Source organism: Alexandromys fortis, unplaced genomic scaffold, assembly GCF_014885135.2.
Source record: "Alexandromys fortis isolate MF-2015 unplaced genomic scaffold, M_Fortis_MF-2015_v1.1 scaffold_154, whole genome shotgun sequence".
NCBI classification, from domain to species: Eukaryota; Metazoa; Chordata; class Mammalia; order Rodentia; family Cricetidae; genus Alexandromys; species Alexandromys fortis.
In genome coordinates, this window is record NW_026068040.1 from 150,009 (window position 1) to 156,713 (window position 6,705).

General features: G+C 44.1%; 1 long non-coding RNA gene across 1 annotated transcript in view; it reads right to left on the reverse strand.

Moving 5' to 3' along the window:
* Positions 1-2,891, reverse strand: part of LOC126515689 (uncharacterized) — a 14,448-nt gene extending 11,557 nt beyond the window's left edge. Inside the window, exon 1 of the long non-coding RNA XR_007595913.1 lies at positions 2,668-2,891. This is a non-coding gene — a long non-coding RNA (uncharacterized lncRNA). The remainder of the gene's footprint in view (positions 1-2,667) is intronic.
* Positions 2,892-6,705: the final 3,814 nt, after the last annotated feature.

The following is a 6,705-nucleotide window of genomic DNA, read 5'->3' on the forward strand; positions in this document are numbered from 1 at the left end:
TTATTTTTTTTTATTTTATTTTATTTTATTTTTGGTTTTTCGAGACAGGGTTTCTCTGTGGCTTTGGAGCCTGTCCTGGAACTAGCTCTGTAGACCAGGCTGGTCTCGAACTCACAGAGATCCGCCTGCCTCTGCCTCCTGAGTGCTGGGATTAAAGGCATGCTCCACCATCGCCCAGCACAATATCGTTATTTTAAAAGTGACTCCGGGACATGAACTGAGCAATGTGGGCTACACAGGAATTGCTCTTGAGGTGGATGCTGAACTTCTTTAGCATCTGGCTAAGGTCGACGTGACGAGGGGGGCAGCAAACTCGCTCTTTCTGATTTCTCCATTGCCTTCCTAGCCCAAGGCGTATTCTCTAACCCAGACCTGAGCAACCTCCAATTGCTATGGAATAAAATCCATCCACATCAGCACACCGTATAAACCCATCACAACGAGCTCAGAGAGTTGGAATGAATTTCTCCGAATTTAAAAACCTCAAGCTATAAACCCAAGAAGGTCCTTTCTGAAGTAGAATCCTGAACCGGCTCTAGAGAACCTTGATACAATCAATACCTGAGAGCCATTGGTTTGATGGGCACAGTTTTCTCAAAAAACAAAAACAAACAAAAACTCTTTTTAAAAATATCAGTTTTAAAAATTTTGAGTATTTATTTATTGGCCAGAATTGCTTTACTGGTGGAGAAAACAAAACAGAATGTGAAAAATGGGGGAAAAAGTGAAAGAATTCAGTGGTCTTACTGAACTATTTAACATGTGAAAGTATGTCATAAAAGACATCTTTTTCTTTTTGACTGTGGGCAATTACTACTGCTCTGCTTTGAGTGATGGCTTACGGACACAGTGGAGTAGTAAGGAGTTAATAAAACTCACCGCCAGGGGTTCTCAGAAAATTCGGGATCAACCTACCCCTGGACCCAGCAATACCACTCTTGGGAATATACCCAAGAGAGGCCTTATCATACAACAAAAATATATGCTCTACTATGTTCATAGCAGCATTGTTTGTAATAGCCAGAACCTGGAAACAACCTAGATGCCCTTCAATTGAAGAATGGATGAAGAAAGTATGGAATATATACATATTAGAGTACTACTCAGCAGTAAAAAACAAGGACTTCTTGAAGTTTGCAGGCAAATGGATGGAAATAGAAAACACTATCCTGAGTGAGGTAAGCCAGACCCAAAAAGAGGAACATGGGATGTACTCACTCATATTTGGTTTCTAGCCATAAATAAAGGACATTGAGCCTATAATTCGGGTTCTTAGAGAAGCTAAATAAGAAGGAGAACCCAAAGAAAAACATATAGGCATCCTCCTGAATATTAACCTTCATCAGGCGATGAAAGGAGACAGAGACAGAGACCCACATTGGAGCACCGGACTGAAATCTCAAGGTCCAAATCAGGAGCAGAAGGAGAGAGAGCACGAGCAAGGAACTCAGGACCGCGAGGGGTGCACCCACACACTGAGACAATGGGGATGTTCTATCGGGAACTCACCAAGGCCAGCTGGCCTGGGTCTGAAAAAGCCTGGGTTAAAACCGGTCTCGCTGAACATAGCGGACAATGAGGACTACTGAGACCTCAAGAACAATGGCAATGGGTCTTTGATCCTACTGCACGTATTGGCTTTGTGGGAGCCTAGGCAGTTTGGATGCTCACCTTACTAGACCTGGATGGAGGAGGATGGTCCTTGGACTTCCCACAGGGCAGAGAACCCTGATTGCTCTTTGGGCTGACGAGGGAGGGGGACTTGATTGGGGGAGGGGGAGGGAAAGGGGAGGCGGAGGTGGGGAAGAGACAGAAATCTTTAATAAATTAAAAAAAATGAGAGAAAAAAAGAGAGAGAAGTAAGGCACAAAGAGAAGAAAAAAAAACTCACCGCCAGGGCTATAGCATAGATGTTTCTCTTCCTCCTCCTCCTCCGTTTCTTTTTCTCTTTGAATACAGGAGAGCGAGGACAGAGCGAAAAGGGGGAAAGTGATTACCCTACCCTCACATAGACTATTTTAAAATATAATTACACATTGGCAGGCGTCTCTATTTTACTGCCTAGAGGCAGCCATGTTTGCATTAAACACTTCAATGCAGGATGTTACAGACTCTCTGGGCTGGTCAGAGCGTGGCCTAAAAAAGGACTAAAAAGAGCATCTTTGGACTTGCACTCCGAGCCTTCCTTCTACCTTGTCCTGCCCCAGCTTTTTGGGGGGTGATACTGTGGGCCTTTCTCCATTAAGCATCTTTGTTTTTCACTCTCGGGTGTATAGAGCCTCCCAGGACCCGTTTGCCCTAAGTGTATGGACTACTAAGTCTCCAGTCATTCAGGAAGTGGGGGAGGGAGAAGGGAGCGCAACTGTTGTTCACCCAGAAGGAACATTCACTATCCAAGCAAATAAGGCTCTCCTGGGGGTTCCCTAAAACCCATGAGTCACAACCAAAGGCGAAGCGGATTGTGAAATCTGCCATCGAGAGCTTTTAGAACAAGAGGTCCATTTTCACATTTGCTTCCAGATTCTTGAACTCGAGTTTTATTCTCCTGAAATCTGAGCTGGCAGTAAAAGGAGCAGAAGTGGATGCTCTAGGAGCCAATCCTCTGGCTCATAATCAGCATTTTCTCTTAGAAACAGGAACAGCAGGAAGGGTTTGTGCTCCACTCACCAAGCAGCTGTGCGGACATTTCAAACAGCTGGGTCGGGTAGCGGCAGTAGATGTTTAGCGTTGGTCATTTCCGGAGCTAAGTTAAACACTCCAGGCTTGGTCATACGCAGCGGTGGTGAGGAAGAAGGCTCAAAGACAACCACCTCCACCTCTTGAAAAGAACCAGAGGTGAAAGTTGCCCCGTTTAACAAACTATCTGAAGGGGGCGGGGAGAACGTGAGGTATTCGCTCTTTAATGCTGCAGCAGGCAGGCACTTACCTGAAAGCTCTTAGCTCTTGACCCACATTTATCACGGTAATGATTTTGTTTAATGGTGTCTGCAAAGTTCAAGTCTGCAGTAGGAAAGAATCAACTCGTTTGCGCCATCATTAGGGAAGGAATGAGAGTCTGGCATTTAGGACTGAATTCTCCACCGTGAAGAAGCACCCTTTGAGTTGTCGTCTCTGAGGCCCAGGCAGGACTCCAGCATTCAAGTACCAGGAATGACTCAGTCGGTGCCATTGCCAAAGGTCAGCAAATAAAACACCTGTGCAAAGTTCTCCCCTTTTGCTTTAGAGGTTGATGTTTCCACAGCAAAACTGAGGGAGGAACATTTTCCAAAGGGGGAGAAAGAAAAACATTCGCCCTTAACCGTAGCATTAAACACGTCCAGCAATGAGCCAGCAGGAGAGCTCATAACCGTCCATAGAGAAAGAACTGGGAGGCAGGCCCACAGAAGGAACCAGGAGCAGTCAGTTCAGACTGGTGCAAGAAAGTGGCTTTAGGAATAGCAGAAATGGAAAAGCGTAGATCCCGTGGCTTCAATCCGGATCACAGAGGAAAAATAAAGTTGTGCACAGAACGTTTTGTCCACATGGCACAGCACTCCGGTAGTCTTGAGATTTGTGGAGGAAGACAGGAGCCATCGGTTTTTCTTTTGGGGCCACATGGACAGTGTCCTAGACATCCATAGGGGAAGCCCATCTGTAGAATCCTCAGATATGGTACCTCAGCTGCAGATGTTATTAGAAGCGATAACAGCAATACACATTCTTGCCTCCCTCGGGCCTTGATCCCCTGCTCTGCACACGGATGGCTACTTCTTTTCGACCATTGTTACAACCCACGAATTTGTTATGGCCACCAGTCTCTTGCCACCATATTGCTCAGCTCCATTGCCTTCATAACTTTTACCACCTGACACGAGGGAAATCAGGCTTCTGAAGTATGGCAGGTTTTTTTTTTCATCTAAGGTTAGCATGACCTTGGGAACCAGGTTTCCAGAAAGTCATCAGCCACCAAAGCAACCCTAGGCTGGTGGCTTCTGATGTGTAAGTGGAAGCTTAAGAGATGGAGAGGAAGCAGAGCTCCCGTACGGTGGGAGAGCAGGCACTGAGAAAATGGTTGCACTGAGGTCCGTGTCCCGTATGGGAGGGGAGTTGGCAGTTGGGTTAGCCCACCCACAAAGAATCCATGCACCATAGACATCTGGGCTGGAGTTCCGATCACTCCTTCTTATACAGCTTCCGGGCAGTTGTGTAAAAGAAGAAAGATAATAAGAAGCAACATCGGGAACCAGACCCTCAAACACTCCTGACATTTCTGGACTCTAACCAGGACAGAACCAAAGACATTACTAGTTTCAGGTCAAAGATGGAGGAATGGAGGGCCCGGTCCCTCACTAGCTTCAGTCTCCTGTTCCCATCACTACAGCGTGGATTTGTCTTTAGTGATGATCTCTGATCTAACTATCCACACTCTGCCTCTCTAGGACAACTGGTCTTTGTTTTTTTTTTCTCTTTGTTTCTTTCCTTTTCTATTACCGCACAAAGGATGGATGGTACCCACCTGTATACTATTCCTGGGCGTGTGCATATGGAGGCCAGTGGTCAGTGTCGAGCATCTTTTCACTGTCCACCCTAGTATTTGTAAAAGGGTCTCTCACTGAACCTGGAGTTTGTGTAGACTGGTGCTCAGGAAGCCCTAAGGACCCTTCTGTCTCCACTTCCCCAGCACCACAACTACAAGCAGACATGCCATGCCCAGCTTATGTGGGTGGTGGGATCAGCCTGAGGTTATCGGGTCTCAGTAATAAGCCATTTCCTTAACACTGCCTCTCTCTCTCTCTGTCTCTCTCTCTCTGTCTCTCTCTCTGTCTCTCTGTCTCTCTCTCTCTCTCTCTCCTTATAATTGTTTCCTAGGTCTAGAAAATATTCAGTGATTAAGAACACTGCTGCTTAAAAAAAAAATTCTTCTAGAGGACTTGAGTTTGATTCCCAGCACCCATTTTGTGATTCACAATCACCTGTAACTCCAGTTTCAGGGGATCCAACACCCTGTTCTGATCACCACAAATGTCAGACCCATCCATCCATGGTGCACAGACAAAATACCCATACACATAAAATAAAATAAACTTTTTCAAAACTTTAAATTACTTCCTAAACAATTCAGTATTGCTGTGGGATATCCTTCTGTGTATATATATTGTTTTTATTGGTTGATAAATAAAGCTGCTTTGGCCAATAGCTTAGCAGAGTAAAGCTATGTGGGCAATCCAAACAGAAAATAGAGAGAGAGTGTAGACAGAGTCAAGAAGACACCATGTAGATGCTGAAGGAGAAAAATGCCAGAACATTACCAGTAAGCCACAGCCTTGTGGCGATACACAGATTAATAGAAATGGGTTAATTTAAGATATAAGAGTTAGCTAGAAATATGCCTGAGCCATTTGCCAAACAGTGTTGTAATTAATATAATTTCTGTGTGATCATTTGGGTCTGGGCAGTCAGAAAATAAAAGCTCAGTCTCTGTCTACAAATGTGCTAAGCCATTGACCAAAACAGCTTGATTCATCTAGCAATAAAAACAACACATATACAGAAGGACATCCCACACCACAGTATAGTAAATGACAACTACTTACACGCCATTTATACTGTCATTCCGTTTCCTAAGAATTCTAGAGGCAATTTAAAGTATATGGGTGAAGCCGAGCATGACGCTGAATTCTGTAATAGGAGGTGGAGCCAGAAGGATCAAGCCATCCTTAGCTACCTGGTAAGTTTGTGGCCAGCTGGGGGCTACATGGCTACATGAGACATTGTAAAAAAAATAAAAATAAAAAACCAAAGACAAGACAAAACAAAAAATAAACTAAATAAATTATTTAATAAATAAATTTATTAAATTATAGATGTTATAAATATATTAAATTATAAATTTAATAAATAAAATTAAACATGAAAAGCTAAATAAATGAGAGTAATATTAAAAATAAAGAGGATTGTGTCGACTGAATGCATGCATGTGGTATGCAAGTTTGAAAATATACATAAACAACTTTAGAATCTGAGATGCTGGCATCTTCCAGAATTAATCTCCTGAGGGCCCCAAGGGAAGACTATTTATGGGCAAGTGCTGAAATAATAAGACGAAAGGCTGTAGATGTAAATGAAAGAGATGGGAAAAGAAAACAGAAGGGCTGGACCTTATTCGTATGTCATGGGTCCGTGCACCTCCTCCAGCTTTGGAAACAGCTCAGTCAACATGGCTTGTGCTCCCTGCAAAGGGTCCTCCCCTAAGCCACAAACCCCCCAACAGTGTCAATCTTGTTAAAGAGTCTGTGGGAGAAGGCTTACATCGCCAAAACTGCAAACAACCTAAAAGACTGCCAATCAGAGCTTCATCGTTTACCAGCTGCCACAGGATATCACTTCCCACCCCTCTTCCTCCCACACGTCTAACCTTCCCACATCCCTACTCCTCACCATATCCTTTCCTTTGGGAGCAAACCAGCTCTGTCTTAAGTCTTCCAGTTCTGTGTAACAGCAGGTTATTTCTGCCGTTGGGAAAAGGCATTAATTTCCCATACAAACATTTGGAAAAACATCCATATGCATAAAAATAAATTAGAATGAATTTCTGTTGCTTCAAGAAACAAATGATCCCCAGTTGCTGGGTTCCCTTCCGTATGGGGCTGCAGGAGATCACATACAGTTGATGCTCCGAGCAACTCTGCCAATGGACCAACTAGTTCGCTTTCTGTGCTCGTGTTC